The 23,049-nt window shown below is 43.4% G+C and overlaps 1 long non-coding RNA gene across 1 annotated transcript in view; it reads right to left on the bottom strand.

Moving 5' to 3' along the window:
• Positions 1-999, bottom strand: part of LOC145516587 (uncharacterized) — a 588,280-nt gene extending 587,281 nt beyond the window's left edge. The window contains exon 1 of the long non-coding RNA XR_014061525.1: positions 834-999. This is a non-coding gene — a long non-coding RNA (uncharacterized LOC145516587). The remainder of the gene's footprint in view (positions 1-833) is intronic.
• Between the last annotated feature and the right edge of the window lie 22,050 nt (positions 1,000-23,049).

The following is a 23,049-nucleotide window of genomic DNA, read 5'->3' as shown; positions in this document are numbered from 1 at the left end:
CAGACTCGGTTTCGCCCGCGGCTTGTGCCGTTCCCGGTTGGAGCTGCTCAGGCGGCCAGGAGTTTGGCGAGTGCACTCTCCCCTGTTGGGGCGGTGCGGCTTATCACCTCCCTGGTCCCCGCCTCGGTTTACGGGCGCGCCCGGCTCCGGTGTGCTTTGTGTCGGTTCTGGGGAGCTGGTCTCTGGCTGCGACCCTCCCGGCGGCTATTGACCCTCCGGGCTCTCAGGCAGTCTTTGCTTAGAAACTGGGAGCCTGTTTGCAGTTTGGTAGGGGGTGCCCTCTCTGGGGCCGAGTTTGCCCCTTTCCGGCTCTGGCTGGCCCCGCCTGCCCGCTGTGTCCGGCGGGGGATGGGGCGGTCTGCAGCCGGCTAGCTCTCCTCCGGTATCGCTCAGTCCTTTGTTCTGTGAGCGGGCCGGCAGTGCCTTAGAGCTGGGCTTTTCGCGGGATAGTTCTCTCTCTCTGGCTGTCCCACAGTTTAGGTTACTATCTCACGTTAGCTCCCTCAGATTGCCCTCAGGGCACTCGGGCCCGGTCCTTACCCTAGGCAGTGCCGCCCGCTCCTTTCCGTTCAGCCCCCACTTGCTGGTGGCGGATGGTGCGAGCGTCTGGGGTTCTTTGCTGGGAGTTGCTTTAGGCACTTAATCTGTGGGTTTTATTTATTTTTTCCTCCCAGTTACGTTGCCCTCCGAGATAAGAAATCTTCCCCCACACCCGCCGGTGAGAGGGTTTCCTGGTGCTTGGAAATTTCTCCTCTTTTACGACTCCCTCCCCGGGACGGGTCTCCGTCCCTAACTCTTTTGTCTCTCTTTTTATCTTTTATAATTTCTCCTACCTCTTTTGAAGATAATGCGCTGTCTTTGTGGAAGCCTGACGTCCTCTGCCAGCCTTCAGAAGTAGTTTTGTGAAGTTTGCTCAGCGTTCAGATGTTCTTTCGATAAATTTGTGGAGGAGAGAGTGGTCTCCCCGTCCTATTCCTCCGCCATCTTAGCCCCGCCTCTACTTTTTTATTTTGTATTGGAGTGTAGCTGGTTATCAGCGTTGTGATAGTTTCAGATGAACAGCAAAGGGACTCAGCCATACATATATACGTATCCATTCTCCCCCAAACTCCCCTCCCATCCAGGCTGCCACATAACATTGAGCAGAGTTCCCTGTGTATATAGTAGGTCCTTGTTGGTTCTCTATTATAAATATAGCAGTGTGCACATGTTGAACCCAAACTCCTTACCTATCCCTTCCCCCCATCCTTTCTCCTTGGCAACCAGTCTCTAAGTCTATAAGTCCCCTTCTCTAAGTCTATAAGTCTGTTATGACCAACCTAGATAGCATAATAAAAAGCAGAGACATTACTTTGTCAACAAAGGTCTGTCTAGTCAGGGCTATGGTTTTTCCAGTGATCATGTATGGATGTGAAAGTTGGACTATAAAGAAAGCTGAGTGCCAAAGAATTGATGCTTTTGAACTGTGGTGTTGGAGAAGACTCTTGAGAGTCCCTTGGACTGCAAGGAGATCCAACCAGTCCATCCTAAAGGAGATCAGTCCTGGGTGTTCATTGGAAGGACTGATGTTGAAGCTGAAACTCCAATACTTTGGCCACCTGATGCAAAGAGTTGACTCATTGGAAAAGACCCTGATGCTGGGAAAAATTGAAGGCAGGAGGAGAAGGGGATGACAGAGGATGAGATGGTTGGATGGCATCACTGACTCGATGGACATGGGTTTGTGTAGACTCCGGGAGTTGGTGATGGACAGGGAGGCCTGACGTGCTGCGATTCATAGGATCACAAAGAGTTGGACACGACTGAGCAACTGAACTGAACTGTTTTGTAAAATAAGTTCATTTGTATCATTTCTCCTCAGATTTACATTTCTTTTTGCATAGTAGTATGTGTCTGTTAACCTCAAATTCCTAATTTATCCCCCCCCCTTTAACCTTTGGTAGCCATAAATTTGTTATCGATGTCTGTGAGTTTCCTTCTGTTTTCTCCATAAGTTCAATTGTATCAGGTTTCCCTGGTGGCTCAGATGGTAAAGAATCTGCCTGCAATGTGGGAGACCTGGGTTCAATCCCTGGGTTGGGAAGATACCCTGGAGAATGGAATGGCAACCCATTCCAGTATTCTTGCCTGGAGAATCTCCATGGAGGAGCCTGGCAGGCTACAGTCCATGGGGTCACAAGAATCAGACACAACTTAGTGACTACACAACCACCACCACCAGTCTGTCTTCTCCACTAGAATCAAAGTACCTCTGTTCAGCACTCTATCCTCAGCACCCAAAACTCTACTGGGCAATAAATAAATGGTGGAATTTGTCCAAGGACTTGGGGTCACTGAATGGACAGGATTTGCTCCCAAATAGTCTGCCTAGAGTCCTCCCCCTTCCCCCTCCTCCCCCCAACTTCCGGCACACAGGACTACTTCTACGATGGTCCTCCCCACTCTGCGGATGGTGACGGCATTTATTTACACTTGTATCCCCAGTGTCCCCACCCAGGTTGGCTGAACTGAAAGAAAAGGTGCATGCCACTGAGCCAAAAAAGGAAAATTCTGCACCTTATCTCCAATCCCAGCCATCCTAAGCTGTGTAGAAACTTAGTTCTGCTTCCCCACAAAGCAGGAGAAGCCACTGCTGTTGGCATTCAGAAGACAGGGACAAAGGCAGCATCATTACCCGGAGGTGTCAGGCTCTGGACTTGTACCAGCTTTCCCTCCCTTGCCACGTTATTCATCTTTCAGCTGAATCACAAAAAGAAACAGGATGTACAAAGCCACAAACAGCATCATCTCTTTCTCCTGGGGAATATAGCACCACTCCTTTTGTATAATCTCATGAAGCTTTTATACATTTCCTTCCTCTGGTGCTGTTTTCTGCTTCTCCTGGCCTTTCTAACTCCTCCTCGATTTTCTTTCTGCCAGAGAATTTATTCAGCGTGAGCACGTGCACACGTGTCTTTGAAAGCACAATGCTGGCTGCATTCCCAGCAAGGGAGGAAGCAGCTTTGCAGCCCAACTAATTCAATAAGCTTCAATTATTCATGGAATATTTATTAGGTGGGAAGAAAGCAATGGTTCCACCATTTGTTATTAGCCCACAAATCTATCAGAAGAGTAAATTAATGTCCTGTCACCAAAGAAGTCTCTGGATCCTCAAAGGCAGGAGTGACTAATAACCAAAGATTGGAAACTGTTTTACAGAGGGGTCATGACACACATCACTTATACCGCGTGGTACAGACAGAAAATAGGGTTGGGAGCCGAGGAAGATGCAAGCAGAGAAGTAGGAGAGGGCACACAGTCCCCTGAGCTCTCCTTATCGCAAAAACTTCAACCAGGCAGCCCCAGGGTCAGTGCTGTTATGAGACACTCAGGTGCAGCCATGGGAGGAGACACAGGAGAGGCTCAGGAAAATAACATGCATGATACTCACAGGCCCTAGAGACAGGAGGCGTGCCACATCATGCAGGACCACATAGGAATTCACCAACATGGTCTGGAGACAGAAGGCAGAAGGAAGAAGCACTTAGGCCATAGGGGCTACTGGGGTGTCCTTGGGAAAGGCAAGGTAAGGCAGAGGGAAGCAGCTCAGGCTTGAAAACCTTCTGCAGGCTTTGAGCTATCGGGGTGGTCCCTTGTTGCCTGGTACCTAGCCCTGGGATGATTAAGACAGAGGAATATTGCCTCCAAGGATGTTTGGGCCAGACAGAGGAGGTGTGGCTCTGGAAATCAAAGGCATGCACCCAAGCTGAGCCTTTGCTATCTCTAAAAATCAGCAGTCTCTCCCTCACCAGAAAGGTTTTCTAAGATGTCAAAAATCATAATACACAGAAAATGTTTAAATACATTCACTGTACCAGCCTTCTAGCGGAACAGAACCCAGCACCATCAAGCTCCATATATCTGCAGGGACAGAGGGCAGGGAATATCTACACAGGCATCACCAGGATGCTCTCGTGTCAAGGAAGTGGACCCTTTAGAAATGGAAGTTGTGGAGCTCAGGGGCCAGAATCAGTCTGTTTTCTCAATCCAGGTAACCCAGACCGGTTGAGCCAGCTGCTAAGCTCCTAAAAGTTGAAGGAAAGAAAAAAAAAAAATTAGCCTCTAGGGCTATGGGACTTTCCCCTCCTTAGCAGCTAAATGACTTCATTTCCCAGTGAACAGAGCCTGGAGATACTGAGTCCACTTGAGAAGCAACCAGTGAGGGCTGAGTCCTTCATGAGCTCTTCAGTCTCGGGGGTGCACAGCAGCCAGTTTGGGATTCACGGTCTATGGGATTTGATATGATGACAAAAGCTTCATCAAGCACACAGATACAGTGGATACATTGGTGGTTGCCAGAGGCAGGGGTGGGAGTGGGGGGACAAATAGGGGGAGGGAGTCAAACTTCCAGTAATAAATAAATCATGGGGGTGTGATATACAGCATGGTGACTATCGTTAATAACTGTGTATTACATATTTGAAAGTTGCTAAGAGAGTGGATCTTAAAAGTTCTCACAACAAGAAAACACAATCTATAACTATGTATGGTGAGAGATATTATGGTGATCATTTTACAATACATACAAGTATCAAATCAATATGTTGCACACCTGAAACTAACATAATGCTATGTCAGTTATCATCTCAATTTAAAAAGTAAATAAATAAAATGTAGGTTGCATTATTTTTCAGGTAAGTTGAAACCAACAGATGAGGAGATGACTGCCATTGGAAAGATGGTTTGGTATACTTGGATTCCAAAAGGGTGGCATGTCTGGTTCTGGGGGCCGCTCAGGGAAGAACGGGGGTCAGTTAGGAGGTAGATGGAGGTGGGGAAAAGTAGACAAGAGCTTTTATTGTGGTTTCTACAGGAGAGAAGGAGAGGCAGGGTAAGCAGGCTTCAGGCTGGCTAGTTTGAAAGATTTCAGTAGGCTTTCAGTGGAGCATAGTGGCTGCCCTTACTTGTCTGGTACCTGATGCTGAGGTGACTAGGACAGGCAGATAGGGATATAAAAGCTCTGAAAAGAGGCGACTGGGGTGGGCTCTGGGCTGGATGGTTTGCATATGAAAGGCATCCTAGTCTGCCTGTCAATTACTATCTCTAGGAACAGGCCAACCCTGAAAAGGGCAGGCCCTCCAGTGTCAGCAAGACCTTAGACATCAAACATCAAAAATACAGAAAATTAGTTTCAGGTGTACAGCAAAATGATTCAGTTATACATATGCATGTATCAACTACACTTCAATATAAAATAAAAAGTTTTTTCAAATCAAAAAGTAAATAAAGTCAGATAATAAGAAATATTCAGAAAATTAAAAGATGTGCTTGATCTAACGTGTCCCCAGGCTGATTGCAAAAAACTGGGGAAGCCTACTCCACGTGAATGGAGACCTGACTCCAAGGATGGGGCTGCGATCTAGGACTCCCGGAAAGGGTGATGGGGAAATCTACCTAGAACTTGAACTAGGCCTTTATAACTAGAGTTGATTAGGAAATGAAAGTGGTAAAGGGATGCTGGGATAAGAAGGAGGCAATAGAGGGAAGGGAAGCGAAGAACAACTACCAAGTAGTGAAAATGGTGTGAAAGTGAAGAGGTAAAAAGACCCTCTGGTCACCTGTGATCACAAAAGCCATTCCTTTTCTCTGACTCTTGTTTAAATTAAGTATTGAATATATGCAAAAGAATATTAAAACATCTGTCTGGGGTCCATGGAGACAGCTCACCACCTCACAGGTGGTAGTGAGGATTACATGAAGCCGTTCTTAGACAATGGCTAGCACAGCACTTGCCTAGAGGAGGTGCCAGGGAATGTCAGCTTCTTCCTACCCATTTCTTCTTCCCTCCTCTTTTTCTCCCTCACTCTTTCCCCCACATCTGCCTTTACCCAGCCCAATCTCTGGGTAGTCTGCCAGCCCCGTTCTCAGAGATGCAGAATCCACTCTGTTAGGAACTGCATATTTCTGTTTCCCCCCAAACTCACATGTTGAAGCCTAACTTCCAGGGTGACTGCATTTGGGTGGGGCTTCTGGGAAATATTTAGGTTTAGATGAGGTAAGGAGGGAAGCATGTCTAAGACAAGGACAAGACTTGACCTCCCTCTCTCTCAACCATGTGAGGACACAGCCATGAAGAGGTGGTAGCAGGTGGCTGACTACAAGCCTGGAAGAGATGTCTCCCCAGAACCCGACCAGGCAGGCACCCTATCTCAGAAATCTAACCTTCACTGTGAGAAATAAAAGTCTGTTGTTTAAGCCACCAGCCTAAGGTATTTTGTTATGGCAACCCTTGCTGATAAAGATATCCTAAACCTCCTGGAAGAATAAAACCCTTAGTTCCAAAACAGGAAAGGAAGATGAATGTGCCTTTGATGAAATACTTCTGGGCCATAAAGATTAGTAAAATGTCTTTTCTTTAATGAATTAAACTAGACAATTTAAAACTAGAAATCCCAGAATGCCGAGATCTCAAAGGCTAATGATCTGAGAGGTTAAGACCCACACCGGCACAGACTGCTAGGGAGCCTGATGCCACTATTTCTCAAAATGTAGCTCTTAAATCCCCTGGAAGAGGGCATAGCAACCCCCAGTATTCTTGCCTGGAGAGTCCCCATGGACAGAGGAGCCTGGCAGGCTATAGTCCATGGGGTCGCAAAGAGTTGGGCACAATTAAGCCACTAAGAACACACACACACACAGACCACCTTTATCAGAAATTACCCCAGAGTGTCTGTTGTGAAAATCAGATGTCTTGTGTCAAAAAAATAAAATAAAATACATAGAAATAAACCTAACCAAAGAGGTAAAAGACTTATACATTGAGAGCTATAAAATATTGAAAAAGGAAACTGAACATGATTCAAAGAAATGGAAAGGTACTCCATGTTCTTGGATTAGAAGAATTAATACTGTGAAAATGACCGTACTACTCAAAGAAATACACAGATTTAATGTAATCCTTATCAAATTACCTATGACATTTCTCACAGATCTAGAGCAAGTGATTCTAAAATGTATATGGAACCACAAAAGATCTAGAATTGCCAAAGTAATTCTGAGGAAAAAGGACCAAGCTGGTACTATGTATTATATAATAGCATTTACATGTGGGATCTAAAAAGGCAATACAAATCAACTTATTTACAAAACAGAAAACAGACCCACAGATGTAGAAAACTGACTCATGCTTAGCAAGGGGGAAAGGCAGGAAGTGGGGACACATAATTAGAAGTATAGGATTAAGAGATACACTGCTGCATACTTGCCTGGCAAAGGAGATACCATCATCAAGAGACACACTGCTCTATATAAAATAGATAAACAACAAAGATTTACTGTATAGCATGGGGAGCTATATTCAATATTTTATAATAACCTATCATGGAGAAGAATCTCAAAAAGCAGATAGATAATCAGAATCACTTTGCTATACACCTGAAACTAGCACAATATTTTAAATCAGCTATACTTCAATTTAAAAAAATCAGATGTCTGCAACCTATTACATAGAATGCAGTAGTTGGGATCCTAGAAGTCTATATTTTACAAGCTCCCCAAGGCTGTCTCATGAACAGTATGAGAACCACTGGCACATACTCTCACCCCACCAGCCCATCTCTACTGAATAGTACAGACAGGGACACTGAAAACCTTTTCTAAACTCTTCCACTAAGAATGTGGTCTGCACTCCAACAGCATCAAATCACTTGAGAGACTCTTAGAAATGCAGAATCTCAGACCCCAACCAGACCCAGTACCTCAGAGTGCATCTGTCCATTAGAGTTTGGAAACCATGCTCTGCTCCAGTGAATCCAGACTGGCCCAGGTCCAGTGAATGCCTTCAGGATCTGCCTAGGAGTTCCTACTGTCAAGATTTCAAAATCAAATTAAGCTACTCAGACAGGAACCAAGGGGAGTGTAGAACAGACAGAGAGGAAAATAATGTTTTCATGAACTGAGTGACAAGCCTTGCCATTGACGGTCCCACATATCCATTTTACCCCTGTTGCAGAGACTACAAGGTGTCCCCTACTAACCATTCTTCTCTGCTTTCTTTAATAGGACCCCTGGTGTTTAGCTGGTATTTGACTGCCCAAGACAGAAACCACATTATTCAGCCACCCTAAGCTGAGAGTATATTCATGGAAGCTCTGGCCAGTGAGATGTAAGCAAATATATCCCTTGCCAGTTCTGGGAATTGTCCTTATAGGAACAGGACATGCTCTTCTTCATCCTTTCTTTGCACCTGGCTAGTATGTAGACATGATGGCTGGAGCTCAAGCAGCCATCTTGGACCATGATGTGGAAGCTACATGATGAGAATTGTGGTTCCTGGCAATATCATAAACTAGATATCTACCTCTTGACTTCTTAACTTACTATTTCGTTTGTGCCATTTTAATTGGGGTTTTCTTTTACTCTCGGGTGAACCAATTCTTATTTATGTGCCCTTTACACTATAGCCTGGTTCAGGTGACATTAGCTGAGTGACCCCTTTGTTCTCAGAAAGGCAGAGTATCTTGACTATAAGAAAAAAAATCCCATTATTCAGAGGGATTTAGTACCATTCTGGGCGTGACTGTATCTCCCAGCCAGTAGCAAATGGAGGGAAAAAGGGGGAATCAGGAGCAGAGCATTAAGGACCTACCCCTTTCTTCTACAAGAGCTATGCTTAACCTTTCTGTTGCCATAGATACCTCCAGAAAGAACATTAACCCTCTTGGAGCTCTTGCCAATATTTCTTTCTGCTTGCAGCTGGCAACTCTAACCTATATTTCTCTTACTACAATTTAGACAAGTCCCTCTTCACCTTTAGAGGAAAAAGAGGTACAGAGACTGCCTGCTACAAACAACCTTTCAATATAAAATCTTCTCTTCATCCATTAGATAAACTTGTATTTGAGGGCATATTATGTGCAAATCACTGTGGTAGGCATGGGACAGAATAAAGTCTTCCTGAAAGCTGTTTTTGATTAGTGTATTTGTCTCTAAAAGCCAACTCCTCACTCCAGGCAACAGGCCAATTAATTATCTCAAAGCCAAGTTTGAGCCTTGCCCTTGAAAATATTATGCAAGGATTAGACCCTTCTGAAAATCAGAGGGGGGAAAATGCCCTTTTTTTCCTGATACATAATTACCTTCCTTATGCTTCCTCTCAAACTCTTAAATGACTTTTCATGACACTCGTATAAATTACCCTTCTTTCAATGACACAAGAGACGTTCTCCAAAGGGATCTAATCGCCCTCTCACACTTTCTTGCTCTTTCTTATACACACAGACACACACACACATCCTAAGAATACATGAAGAACTGAGTGCAGTTTCTGGCATGTTCAAAGTGTTCAATAACTTTTCCCCAAATCTGATTTCCTCGGTTTTATGCTTTGTGTTCTATAGTTTATCTCTTGCAACATACCATGTAATAAATACTTATATTAGTATATATCATGACTATTTTTTTCTTCTGTTTCTAGTATTACTGTAAATTACCAATTACACACACTTGTCTTCAGGAGATTCATCCAGAAGTCACTCTCATTCAGGGTACAAAGAAATCATATATAATGTCTATCTGTCATTGAAATGTGTTTCTGTGGTCACATTTGAACGTGGAAATGTCTCTTCTAAAATTGTTACAAGAAATCTCTTTGACTAAGTCGAGTCACGAAGCCATGAAGATCTGCACCAAAAGCAACTGGAAGGCTGGCTGGCTTCCCCAGGACTGTGGTTTGGGTTGAAACGAAGAAAATCAGACAAACACCCTGTTAATGGGGTGTGAAACTAGGATGCTTATGCTAACCAGGAGGCAACCTCCTTTCCGGACACAAGCAAATGGGACTGCCTTCTTCACAGCTTGCTTCACTAAGTCCTTGACAGCTAGTAAAATATTTAATTCGAAAGGGCTTTTCCAGAGCAAAAGATGAAGCTTCTGTAAAGCATTGACACGGTGATAGGAAAGAGCATTAACTAAATGGAGCATCCTGCATTCAGGAAAGGAGTCCAAAATCACCCCACCCCTGTCCGCCCCCACTCCGAGGGTGTAACCCAACTCCCTTTTTTGGAGTGGCTGAGCTGGAGTAGGCCAACTTTTGTACCTTAAACTTGACCCACTCACCCTATGTAACAGTCTGAGGCAGATGGGCACATAAGCCAGTAGTGTAAGAAGCCTGAAGGTAACATGTCAGTGCAGGTCCCTCTATCTAAAAGGAGGCAATCAGGGTTAACTTCTAAATCCTGGGCTTTGTGTAAACAATTTAGACACACTTAATGGCATGTTTACTGAGAAGGAAATTTTCTTACTCATCTCTTTTTTACAATTCTGAAGTTATACGCATAAAAAGAAACAGAGCTTTTTCCATTCATCTGGTTTATTCACTATTTTTTCTTATCCCTTTCTCTCAACATCCTGTTGGGCTTACGCTGCTAAGAAAGCCTCTTACATATTTGGGGTTTGTGAGGGGAGCAGGACACGGGGAAGGGAGGATGTAGGAAAGCTCTTGATGAACAGGAAATGTCTTTAACAAATGAAGTCTCTCTTCCCTTGCCTAATTCTGAAATGCCTCTGGCTCGAAAATCCCCCATATGCTTGTTATTTATGTATACCACGCAAATTCTAAACAAAGAGTTCCATTCTTGGTCCCCCTCCACACACCCTTGAGCAGCAAGAAAATTTTCCACCAGAGAGATATAGGGAGATCCGGAGCAGAACAAAACCAATGGTCACTGCACAAAACCTTCTGGGCAAAAGCCAAATCGAACGTTGTGTATGAACCACGCGGGGCTGATTAACCCTACGTGATGAATTTGCTTTCTTCCAGAAAGTCCAAGCCTTTGAGGAGGTGCCTGGTTCATTTTGTAAGGCTGCTATAGCAAACTACCACAGGCTGCATGGCTTACACAACTGAAATTTCTTGCCTAATAGTTCCAGAAGCTGGAAATCCAAGTTGGTGGTCTTAGCAGGCTTGGTTCCTCCTAAGGCTGGAAAATTTGTTCTCTGCCTCTCACCCAGTTCCTGGTGGTTCCCTGCAATCTTTGGTATCTCTTGGCTTGTAGAAGCATCACCCTGATGCCTGCTTTCCTGTTCACATGATGAACACTTTCTGTGTCTATGTCCATCTCCCACATTTCCCCTTAAGGTAAGGGCATCAAGTCGTATTGAACCAGGACCCCATCCCCCCTCCTAATGACCTTATCTAAGTACTTAACATCTGCAAAAACCTTATTTCCAAGTAAGGTCACATTCACGGGCACTGGGGGTTAGGACTCCCAACATGGATTTGGAAGGCGGCACAATTCAGTCCTTAGTGGTGCCCAGTGTAAAGCACCTAACCACAGAGCTGAAAACTCTGCCCAAAGAACAGCCAGTGGGATGATCAGGTGTTAGCCTTCTCAAAACACCGTGGCCCCTTTGGGCCATGGAGAGCAGGTTTCTGAGCTGCAGGGACCCTCTGGGAAAAGCTAACTGCTGAAATGTTCTCTTCAAGAATAAGAAAGAAGACAACTCAAGATGAACGGCTCTGCCCATGCCCTGTGGTTCTCAGAGCACCAGTCTCATCTCTCTCCAAGCAGGAGGGCAAAAATGAGGCTGAATTTGAGAGAGCCATGGGTCTGCTGGGCTTCCCCTACTCAGAACCAGCCTTTCCCATTGTTTCTCCTTGGACATGCAGGGCAGGAGAGAAGGCAGAGGTGAGGACTAATACTCAGCCTTGGGGCTCGCTGCATTCCACTGTGATTCATTTCCCTCGAATCAGTCCTCCCTGCTTCCTTCTCCCCCACTCTCTTCAACCCTGAATACCAAGAATGCTGACCACAAGAAATTCAGAGGAAAGTGGTGAGGTGAGAAAGTAAAAAGGTTGCAGTCATAAACGTGTTTGATGTCTCTGAGTCCCATTCCGTTTGGGATTCCACAGCCTCGGACCCCCATCCATGCTGGCCGGTACCTAGGCACTGGGGACCCATGGATTTTTCCCTTCTGTGTTTTGATTGAACTTCTTCAGGGCTCAGAGGAGCAGGCAAGCTCTTTGTGGCGAATCGTTTTCCAAGTCATTTGTTTCCTTCTAAGCCTCTGTGCCTCCTCTGTTAGCCAGAGCACGTGGAGGACTCTAGAGAAAGAAGGTGCGGGAAGCCAGGGGTGGGAAAAGCAGGGCCACGCCCAGACTGGATGAGCCATGGCCAAAGTGGTCCCTGACCTGCCTCACACCTAAGGAGAAGGGACTAAACCGGGCCGGAAGCTCTGGGACACCAGCACAGCTGGTCAACCAGTGGGCTTTGCTGTCAGGTAATCAGGCTGCACCTTACTGTGTCACTTTGGGACTCCCAAATGCCAGTTTCCTCAGAGAGAATGCCTCCTCTCCTCCTGGGGGATGTAAGCCCAGGATGGAAGACTCTGGAGGCCCAGAGGAGGAAGAGGGAGGAGCCCATGGCATCCAGTTGTGATAGGAGAAGTGGGAGTTAAAACTGTCCACAGGGGCAGCAAATGTCCCATCATGATTCTCCTTCTCCACTGGATATAGGTCAGTTGTCTGGTCTCTCCTACCAGAGCAGACCATGGAGACAGCCCTGCCCTGTGGCTTGGGCCAGCTCCTGATCCTGCCCCACCTGTGGCTCTTAACCACAAGTGACCCAGGTCCTGTCACCTCCTGGCTAAATTGCTGCAAACACCTCCAAGTCAGAATGTACTGCAGGCTTTTTCCTCTGTCCTCCCAGCTCCCTGCTCCAGGAAATCTTCTGTTTCACCCCATTTGCAGTTAGTCCAACATCATGACCCACCCAGTGGATGGAAAGGTAGACAATCAGTCTCACCTGATGAAAATGTCTGACACTTCTTCTAGGATATATGATAACTACAGCATGGGCAAGGCAGGCCTGAGAACGTAGAACCCTGAGCAATCAATTAAAATCAACCCTGGGGAAGTTGGGAACTGTTTGGTCAATACCTGTTGACTTTTAGTATATATGCTCTCTGAAATAAGTTAGCACCAGACTCCAAAAATCTGTTAAATTACAGGCTAATCCATGAATTTAGAGCTTCTAGTTTGCCAAACTGCAACCATGCAGGACCCTGTGGGGGCTCCTGAGGTTAAACCTCCATGTTTCTCACCTCTTGTTTGTAGAAAATCTTTAGCCTCTGGGGCCTTCCCTGAGCTCCAAAGAGCAAGTATCAATACAATCAGAGAAGTGAGAACATGCAGAAACAAAGAAAACCATCAGGCAATACAAAATAATGATAGTTTAGCCCTGAAACAAAGTCAAGGAACTTTAGTTCCTCCCTAAGGGCTATAAATAACATCATGAGCCATAGCCTGAGTTTTTTTTGCAGAGATTAAAACCCTCATTAGGTGTTTAGAAACCTCTCCCTGAAGCCACCAAGGAGTTGGCGTCTTTTGAACGTTACCACCTGTACTCCTTGCTTGGCCTTGCGGTCAACACTGCACCTTCTTTCACTACAAACTGGTGTCAATATATTGACTTTACTGCACACATGCTGGTGGACCCAAGTTTGGTTTGGTAACAGGATGTCATTTATTTAGCAAACATGATATTCACCACTCACTGGAGCTGTCTTATGTGCTTTACAAATATTAAGCTGTTTAAATCAGCATAACTATATGAGGTCACTGAAAGTGACTTCATCCTTATTTTACAGATGAGGAAAAGAGCATTCAGCTTGTAAGTAACAGAGCCAGGACTCACACCTGTGCAATCTAATATATAGAGTCCAGACTCCTGAGCACTGCATGGGGGCACCAACTATAGCTTTAATATGTCTGACGGAGCAAAAGACAGGAGGGAGTAATTGAAACGGTATAGCTAAAATGGGGGTCCAGGGATGTGAACTCATTCATGTTTCCCTGTGAGGTGTTTATTGCACTTAAACACAACATTTCTCTAGCTTGGGCTTCCCAGGTGGCACTAGTGGTAAACAGCCTGCCTGCCAATGCAGGAGACTTGAGAGAGAGATGCAGGTTCAATCCCTGGGTGGGGAAGATCCCCTGGAGGAGGGCACGGCAACTCACTCCAGTATTCTTTCTAGAAGAATCCTATAGACAGAGGAGCCTCTAGCTCAACCAGGCTGGCCAGAGACTGTACAAAATTGGTCCATTTTAGCACTGCAGTATGGCTACAACTATCAAAGCGATGCCCTAGCTCCTAAGTAGGATGGTGTGGGACCCTGAAGGGTGCTGGGCTCCCCTGTACCTCCTCTCACTGCTGACAGCTTTTCCCTACTCTTCTCTGGATGGGAATTCTAATCTGCAAACAGGAAAAAAAAAAAAGTCTAGTACAGTTCCTATTAAATGGTATCTTCTCCACATAAAAGAAGAAAAAAAACTTTTAGATCATTCATTTTCAGCTCAGTCACCAACTTGCTGATTCCCAGCTGTAATGAGGGCCCTCCAGAGGCCCTCTCCATTCCCACCTTTAGACTTGCTTCTTTTGTTTGCAAATTGACTCTTTCCTCTCAGGGAGGGAGTCCATCATCCATAAGTTCATCGTTCTCGTCATTTGCTTGGAGAAAGGCCCTCCAAAGTGCTCCCCAGCAAATCCAGATCTTAGCATCTGTCAGATGTGCCCACACATTTGTTGCTTCTTGACAATGGAAGAAACCAGCGATTCCTGCTGCTGACTAAATTAAACTTAACAGCCCAGTTTATTCCAGCAGGGTCCTGGTAAACAGCACTGCAGCTGAAAAGGCTTATCCTGTTTACGTTAGCATGAAATAGCCTGCGTTGGGGCTTCCAGAGCAGGGCCGACACTGAGCTCCCTGAATGTCAGCTGTTTGAAGGCTTTGTGTTTAGACAAATGGTGTTTAGGTAAGAAAGCTGCTGTTGATGTGATCTTTTGTATCCACTTGAAGCATCTGACGTAGATGGACACTGTTCTGTTTCATTACATGCCAGACCTTCTCCAAGAGGAGGGCCATCAGGGTATGTAATGATTGGAAGCTCTCTGTTGACTAAACCTTCATACACGGTTTGAGCTTCTTTAGCTTCTGCCTCTGGGTCAGGGTTTCCCATCATGGGCACTATGAACATTTGGACCAAATCATCATCTGTTGTGGGAACTGTCTGTGCATCATAGAAGTCTGGCAGCAACCTTCGCCTCCACCTGCCATATGCCAATGGCACACCTCCCCTGAATCATGATGCCCAAAAATGCCTACAGGTAATGCCAAATCCCTGGAGGAGGGCAGAATCACACCCCACCTGAGCTGAGAACACCACTGGAAGCTGAAAAGAAAGTTTTTTCTCATAAAGGCCATTAAGAAAGAGACCATTTGGAGACGACTCAGGAATTCTCGGAGCATCCTCAGCCTGATCTCGCTCTTCATGCATCATCCATGTCCACAGGGAATTCTAACCGATCCTGCTACTGGAACTTGGAAACACAACTACTTAAAAGACTTTAAGAAAAGTTACCAGAAAATGGGAGGGGAGTCTGGGGGAGAATGGATACATGTGTATGTATGGCAGAGTCACTTTGCTGTGCATCTGAAACTAGCACAACATTGTTAATCAGCTATGAAAGTGGACACACTCAGTCGTATCTGACTCTTCTGCAGCCCAATGGACTGTAGCCCACCAGCTCCTCTGTCTATGAGATTCTCCAGGCAAGAATATTGGAGTAGGTATCCATTCCCTTCTCCCAACCCAGGAGATCTTCCCAACCCAGGGATCGAACCTGGATCTCCTGCCTTGTAGGCAGATTCTTTAATCGACTATAGTCCAACATGAAATAAAAAGTAGTTTTCAAAAATGTTACCATAAAAATAAGAATCATCCAAATGAGTATTCCATGCACTTTATGTGTCCAGCCAATGTGGTCTGCTCTCTAGAATATTTAAAAACAACTGTCCCATCCAGTAGTAAAAAGGAAGAAAATTCTGACCCATGTTACAGCATGGATGACCCTTGAGAACACTATGCTAACTGAAGTAAGCCAGACACAAGAGAACAAATACTGTATGCTTCCCACTCATATGATGTATCTGGGGTAGTCATATTCAGAGCCAGAAAACACAATGGGAGTTAACAAGGCAAGAGAAATGGGGAGTTGTTTGATGGATACAGAATTTCAATTTCACAAAATGGAAAGTTGTGAATTAGTTGCACAATGATTTGAAGGCACTTAACCCTACTGAACCACACATTTAGAAATAGTTAAGATGGAAAATCTTCTGTAGTTTCTACAACAATAAATAAATAACAATAACATGTGTGTGTGTTAGACACTCAGTCGTGTCCAACCCCATGTGACCCCATGGACTATAGTCCGCCAGGCTTCTCTGTCCATAGAATTCTCTAGGAAAGACTACTGGAGTGGATGGCCATTTCCTTCTCCAGGGGATCTTCCCAACCCAGGGAATGAACCCAGGTCTCCTGCATTGCAGGCAGATTCTTTACCATTTGAGCCACCAGGGAAGCCCCAGTTTCACAATAATAAATAAATACAATAATAATAATAATGTAAAGTAGCAATCCAGCAGGGGAAATACCTGTCACTAACTATCCTTATCTTCTAATAAGGCCAGAACAGATGCACAGTACCCTGTGCTACTCAGGTACCTCATCCCTCACACACTTGGAAGCCCCAGTCTGGTCCTGAACAATCACCTGAAGTCAGCCAACATCCTAACATACAATTGACGAGAACTGTTCCTCATCAACTGTAACTTGCTTCTCCAATAAATCTTTTTATGGTACTTTAAAATATGTACATTTAAAACCATGCCCTTTCCCTTTCTGGGCCAAATTTCTGTAGGCAGCTCTAATGAAACTTGGAACAACTGAATGCCTGGGAGTTAAGGAATGGGAATTGATCCTCTTCCAAATTGCTAATCAGGCCCTGACGTAGCCGCAGTTGAAGAAGTGTGGAGCTATGTGGAGAAATCCTCCTGCAAGGCTGATTCCAGCACGGAACAGAGCAGCAGGGGCACCTTGGGTTGAGAGGGATGGGACCAGAAAGAATGGGAGATAGGCCACTGGTTGAATGCCGTGAGGGTCTGGTCCTTCCTCAGAGTTCCCCAATGGCCAGGAAAGGTCTCACAAACCTCCAAACTCATGTGACCAGTGGCCATCTATAGCTTCCTGCTCTCAGATAAGCAGAAACAAACATGGAAAACAACACAAGATTCAGATGCTCTTTTGTGGTATTCAAAACAATCGCTCAAATCTTACACTGACTTCCTGGTGTGGGAACATTCCACAGGAGCAGAGAATGCTATGCTTGCTTCCTGTTTACAGGGCCCAGAATATTTCAAACCTGCCTTCCTCAACAACTTGGGTTCAGTACCACTTTTATGAGGGTTATTTTACTGTTAAATCACATTCTGTTAAATCACATTCTGTATTCCCTTCTAACTTGCAGATAGTTTCTGAACTATCTTCCAAATAAATAAAATATGTATCGATAAATAAGTAGAAAATATAGAGATAAAGGCAATATTTTTCTTTTAAATATATAAAATTAGAAATTGCTAAACACATGTGTATAGCTTTATCTTAGTTCTCTGAGTCTAAAATGAATATTTTTCACATTTTAATGTTTCTGAAATCAATGTATACTTAGTAATTGATGTGTGGCATCTCATTTTCTTCCTAAAAAGCTATGATTAAATCAATGGTGTGACCCCAGGAGTCAAAGCAATGAAATACCGTATCCTGTCACCATGAGAGCGATCACATGACCTGACTCACAGACAGCTAGGATGCAAGGCACCAGGCTTTCATGAAAATTGTGAGCCCACAGGGCACATCTTGGTGATCCTGGGCGGGGCAATTCATATCTCCGAGGTAGGTTGTCCTACCAACAGTTGTCTTCTATATGATGGCTCATCTGGAGTATGGATTTGGTCTTAAAATAGCAACAGATAATTTTTATTTTATTGAATACTAACATGTATATCTTATATACTCATTTCCCATGGTGCTATTTCTAAAAGAAAGATATTTTGCATAAAATATAGAGGCTGATGACTCTCAAACTGTTGTCTAAATCAAACATGCAAAAGTTTGAAATTCTCCAAAGTAAAAATGAAAATGTTCTGTCTTAGACTTCTAAGAAACTGAGAAATAGGTTGTCTAAGACAAAATAAGTCATGAATTTTAAAGTAACCTAGTTGATATTGATCTGAATATTGTAAAACATTCAGATGAAGTTCATCTTCCTTTTGTTATAACATTCCTAATGCAAATGGAAATTCCAAATTAGACTAATTTTAAAGTATGTAAGAATGGACACTATACTGCATTTGATATGAGAATCTGACTCAACAATATCATAAAATTTAGCAGACATGGAAAAATGGTCATAAACATGGCTCATAAAGACTTCAAATTCCAATGCATTTGCAGAGATAGAACAAACAAGCCTAAAGTTTGTGTAGAACCACAAAAGATCCAAATACTCAAAGCAATTTTGGGAAGGAAAAGAAAAGCAAGAAGCATCATACTTTCTGGTTTCAAACTATATTACAAAGATATAATAATCAAAACATTATGATATTGGCATAAAAACAGACACACAGATCAATGGAACAGGATAAAGAGCCCAGAAATAAACCATGTACATATGGTCAATAAATATACAAGAAAGAAGCCAAGGATATACAGTGGAGAAAAGACAATCTCTTCAACAAATGGTGCTGAGAAAACTGGACAGCCACATGCAAAAGTATAAAACTGGACCACTGCCTTACACCACATACAAAAATTAACTCAAACTAGATTAAAGACTTATATGTTATACCTGAAACCACAAAACTTCAAGAAGAGAGCATAGGCATAAGCTCCTTGACATGAATGTTGGCAATGGTTTCTGGATTGATGACCAAAGCAAAAATAAACAAGTTGTACTACATCAAACTAGAAACCTTCTGCACAGTGAAATAAATCAACGAAAGTACTGGCAACCTATTTAATGGGAGAAAATACTTGCAAATTATATATTTAATAAATATACAAAGAACTCGTAGAATTCAATAGCAAAAAACGCTAGTGAGTTAAAATTTTTTTAATGGACAAGATATGAATAGACATTTTTTCCAAAAAAGACATACAGATGGCCAACAAGTGCATGAAAGCATGCTCAATATCACTAATTATCAGGGAAATGCAAATCAAAACCATGAAATATCACCTCATACTATTAGACTGGCTATCATTAAAACGATGAGAATTAACAAGTGTTGGCAAGAAAATAAAACCCTTGTGCACTGTCAGTGGTAACGTAAATTGATACAGCCACTATGGAAAAAGTATGCAGTTTTCTCAAAAAACTAAAAATATAACTACCATGTGTGTGTGCTCAGTCATGTCCAATTAATTGTGACTCCATGGGCTGTGGCCCATCCTCTGTCCATGGGATTGTTCAGGCAGAATACTGGAGTGGGTTGCCATTTCCTCCTCCAGGGACCTTCCCAGCTCAGGGGTCAAACCCATGTCTTCCAAGTCTCCTGCATTTGCAGGCAGATTCTTTACTAATGAGCCACCTGGGAAACCCATACCATCCAGCAATTCCACTTCTGAGTAGTTATTTGAAAACACTAACTCAAAAAGATCTATGCACCCCCAAGTTCATAACAGCATTATTGGCAGTAGCCAAGACATGGAAACAACCTAAATGTCCATCAATGGATGAATGGGTAAATAAGATATTGTGTCTGTGGGTGTGTGTGTACAGTGGAAGATTATTCAGTCATAAAAAAGAATGAAATCTTGACACTTGTGACAATATGAATGGACCTGGAAGGCATTACACTAAGTGAAATGTCAGAAAAAGACAAATACCATATAGTCTCTTTTATATGTAAGATTAAGAAAATGGAGTCCATGTAAATAGGGAGCAGATTGGTGGTTGCCTGAGGTGAGAAGTGTGGGTGAGTAAAATGGGTGAAGGAAGTCAAAAGGTACAATTGCCAGTTATAAAGTGAATAAGTCACAAGGATATGATGTACAGCATGGTGACTACAGTTAATAATGCTGTATTACACATTTGAAAGTATCTAAGAGATACTTGAATGTTCACATAACATGAAAAAAAAATTGTAACTATGTATGGTGATGGATGTTAACTGGATTTTTGTGGGGATTATTTTGCAATATATACAAATATTGAATCATTACACTGTACATCTGAAAGTAGTATAATGTTATGTCATTTATACTTCAAAAAATACTTCTTGACTTCTCTCAGTAAAAAATTTAAGATAAAATTTTCCTTAATTTAAATATAGTTTTTTAAATTCTTAACAAAAAATTCATTTGTATAATTTTGTATCATTATAAGAAAAATTTTAAATAAAATTTGGTTATTTCTTGAAACAATTTATTCATAATGATTTGATATTTGCTCTCTACTATAATTCCCATACAAATTTTATTTAATAAGCTCTTTTGGTGCTTTTTCAATTCACTATAACTTGAAAAAGTAGCCTTTAGCCAAATGAGATCAGAAACCCTGCCTTAATATGAACTATACAGTCTCTTGTTGATAAAATACACAGATGACACCACCCTTATGGTAGAAAGCAAAGAAGAACTAAAGAGCCTCTTGATGAAAGTGAAAGAGCAGAGTGAAAAAGTTGGCTTAAAACTCAACATTCAAAAAACAAAGATAATGGCATCCAGTCCCATTACTTCATGGCAAATAGATGGGGAAACAATGGAAATAGTGAGAAACTTTATTTTGGGGGGCTCCAAAATCACTGCAGATAGTGACTGCAGCCATGAAATTGAAAGACGCTTACTCCTTGGAAGAAAAGTTATGACCAACCTAGACAGCATATTAAAAAGCAGAGACATTACTTTGCCGACAAAGGTCCATTGAGTCAAGGCTATGGTTTTTCTAGTAGTCATGTATGGATGTGAGAGTTGGACTATAAAGAAAGCTGAGCACTGAAGAATTGATGCTTTTGAACTGTGGCATTGGAGAAGACTCTAGCGAGTCCCTTGGGCTGAAAGGAGATCAAACCAGTCCATCCTCAAGGAAGTCAGTCCTGAATATTCATTGGAAGGACTGATGCTGAAGCTGAAACTCCAATACTTTGGCTACCTGATACGAAGAACTGACTCCTTGGAAAAGACCCTGATACTGGGCAAGATTGAAGGCAGGAGAAGGGGATGACAGAGGATGAGATGGTTGAATGGCATCATCAACTCGATGGACATGAGTTTGAGCAAGCTCCAAGAGTTGGTGATGGACAGGGAGGCCTGGCATGCTGCAGTCTGTGGGGCTGCAAAGAGTCAGACATGACTGAGCGACTGAACTGGAATTGGTTGAAAGAAGAGGCAGCCTCGGTGTTCACAGTTATTTGCTAACATTAAGCACAGCAAAGGGTCGTCCTAGTGGCAAGGTGTTTGGGAGTACCATGTCTCTCTGAGGATTTTCCCGTTACAAACAACTAGTCACTATGTGACACCAGAAATCAAGAATCCTAAAAATAGAAGGTAAGTTGAAACCCTAAGAAAAACTTTTTTTAATGGAGAAAGAAGACCATGTTACCATGCTGTTTATCAATATTTCATGGCAGGTCAGGGGTCAACAATAAGATATGAAGGGTCCCAATGATGTCGGGTTGTCAGTTGGAGAGTATAGTTGAGAAGGGTTTGGAAATGTACTATAATTTGGAAAAGAGATTCCCCCGAATGAACTTTGGTCAAATTTGAATCCTTGGAGCTGGCCCGACTCTCAGAAGGCCAATAGCTATTGTGAACCCCACAGGTCACCCTATGGGATTTTGAGCTCTACAAATCACCCTCTTCAGTATTTTTACAGAGGGGTATATGTGTGCTTTGTGTACCTGATGCTCATGTGTGAGGGAAGTAATTGTAGTACAGTAGCAGCAACTTATGATTTGTGACATCCACTTTAAAAGGAAGGGAAGCCAGGTGGGAAAATGAAGCTCCACGAGTCTAAGAAAGATGCTTACCAAACGGTGATGCACTGAATCCCAGAAGTCCCGCAGAGGCCACTGGATGGGGTGAGGGGATCAGAGGGCAGGAGGAGGGGGCAGCATTCCTGGAAGGAGGCCACCCCTCCCTCCACCAGAGCAACACGCACATGCTTTACATACAGGCCTCCACCTAAAATTTCACTTTGAAGAAATAATTCAGCTCCTAGAAATTGAAAACCACTAGACTAACTCTCTGGAGAAGGAAATGGCAACCCATTCTAGTATTCTTGCCTGGAGAATCCCATGAACAGAATAGCCTGGAGGGCTACAGTCCAAAGGGTTGCAAAGAGTCGGACACGACTGAAGCAACTTAGCACACATGCAAGCAGACTAACTCTAGATTCCTTTCCTGCTTAAACAACCTGCAATCCCTTAAGGGTGGTTTCATCATTCATTGGTTTATTTGGCTGGATAATATTCCTAAATTGGGGTCCCAGATATAATCCAGACACAGCACCAAGAAATAAAAATGAGTAAGACACAGTTTCTGTTATCAAGAAATTCATGACCTAATGGGATTCAACAATATATAAGCCAAAAAATAATTTCTGTCTAGCATTCTAATAAAGGATTTAAAAGTTGAAATGGGAGCAAAAGGAAATCTTTCCCTGGGAGGAGGGAGAGGAGGAGATTCAGAAAAGATTTGCAAGAGGGGCTTGACTATCATAAACAAGAAGGAACTCTACCTAGCTCAAGCAGAAACGAGATTTAGCGAAAGCTGTAGCTAGAAACAGTTGAAGGGTAGCTCACAAGATGCAGATAAGAACTGCAGGAAGCGGGGATCTAGGGGCTCAGAAACACAGCTTTCAGGGCTCACTCACTGAAAGCAGACCCTCTGTACTCCAGAGAAAAATATACAGTCACGCCTGTTACTCACGGGGGAATGATTCCAGGACTACAGTCGGTACCAACATGCTCCGATGCTCCAGTTCCTGACAGTCAGCCCTCCCTCCATATCTGTGGATGCAGAACCCTGGATACAAAGGACCTACTGCACGTGGTGCCCAAGTCCCAGCTTAGTGGCCAGAAGGGAGAAAGCACCACCCTGCTCCACTCAGTGCTTCTCTATCAACTCAAGGAAGGACCCGTTTTGCCTCTAAGTTCTGGGCCACTGTGCCA

Source organism: Giraffa tippelskirchi, chromosome 8 (assembly GCF_054371585.1).
Source record: "Giraffa tippelskirchi isolate mGirTip1 chromosome 8, T2T-mGirTip1v1.2.pri, whole genome shotgun sequence".
Taxonomy (NCBI): Eukaryota; Metazoa; Chordata; class Mammalia; order Artiodactyla; family Giraffidae; genus Giraffa; species Giraffa tippelskirchi.
The sequence above is the reverse complement of the archived record's forward strand: the minus strand, read 5'-3'. Positions and strand labels throughout refer to the sequence as shown.